Source organism: Mus pahari, chromosome 10 (genome assembly GCF_900095145.1).
Source record: "Mus pahari chromosome 10, PAHARI_EIJ_v1.1, whole genome shotgun sequence".
In the NCBI taxonomy this organism is placed as follows: Eukaryota; Metazoa; Chordata; class Mammalia; order Rodentia; family Muridae; genus Mus; species Mus pahari.
The window spans coordinates 16953464-16954680 of record NC_034599.1 but is presented as its reverse complement, the minus strand read 5'-3'; the positions used below and the strand labels follow the sequence as shown (position 1 = coordinate 16954680).

General features: G+C 49.7%; 1 protein-coding gene across 1 annotated transcript in view; it reads right to left on the bottom strand.

Moving 5' to 3' along the window:
- Positions 1-1217, bottom strand: part of Timm29 (translocase of inner mitochondrial membrane 29) — a 14010-nt gene that overhangs the window by 853 nt on the left and 11940 nt on the right. The gene's annotated exons all lie outside the window — the stretch shown is intronic.

The window sequence follows — 1217 nt, the reverse complement described above, 5'->3', positions numbered from 1 at the left end:
TTTTTTTTTTGGTTTTTCGAGACAGGGTTTCTCTGTGTAGCCCTGGCTGTCCTGGAACTCACTCTGTAGACCAGGCTGTCCTGGAACTCAGAAATCCGCCTGCCTCCGCCTCCCAAATGCTGGGATTAAAGGCGTGTGCCACCACGCGCAGCTTTGACACAGCCTCCTTACGTGGAAGTCAGAGAACAACTTGCCAACAATCCTGACAAGGCAGAAGTAGTCCTTTCCTTCCACCATGAGGGTCCCAGGAATTGAACTTCGGTCCTCAGGTTTAGATGTAAGAGCTGAGTCGTTTCATGGCTCCCGTCTTTTTCCTCAGCGTGCAGATGTACTGGCTGTCTGAGGAGGACACGGGAGGGCTTGGCCCTGGGCCTCTAATGCTGCCATTGACCGGTCTTTTTTGATTGTCTTTGTTCTGCGCCTTATTTGCATACACACATGTAACCAATCAGGACCCATTCGGTCTAGATCACAAGGTGCCGAACCTCTGAGCTTTCAGACTTTTCTGTTGTGGATTGGTTCTAATGCTATTTGTGCTAATTTGGCTTCCCAAATTACCTAGGAAAGGCACACAAGACACTGAAGGTCCCTGCCCCGGGTGGCTGTGATTGGTGAATAATGTTGCCGGTGGCCAACGGCTGATCAGAGACAGAGACTGAACTTTAGATTTCCTGGGCAAAGAAACCCCGGCAAGAAAAGGTTTTTTTAGTACTGCCATGCCAAGGAAGCAGGAGGATCAGGCAAGAGAGCTGCAGAAGACAGTGACAATCATGGAAGAGCCTGAGAGCACTGACTTGGAGGCCTTAGGGAAGGTTCCGGAGCCCCTCTCCCCGTCTCCCCTCTCTGAGTTCGAGGCCAGCTTAAGTGGGCTCCAGGACAGCTGGGTGCCTGAACTCACACAGATGAACAACACAGACAACACAGAGACACATTCTCATACACATAGACACACACATACATACGGGGTTGGGGAGAGGGTGGGAGAGAGGGAGGGACACACACACTCACACATATGAAAACACGTATGTGTTCATCGTTGAGTACAGAGCATATTTTAGGAGCCAGTCTCAAAAAAAACCAAAACCAAAAACAGAAAGAGGTTTTTTTTTTTGGGGGGGGGGTGTTTTTGGTTTTGGTTTTTGGGTTTTTTTTTTTCGAGACAGGGTTTCTCTGGGTAGCCCTGGCTGTTCTGGAACTCACTCTGTAGACCAGGCTGG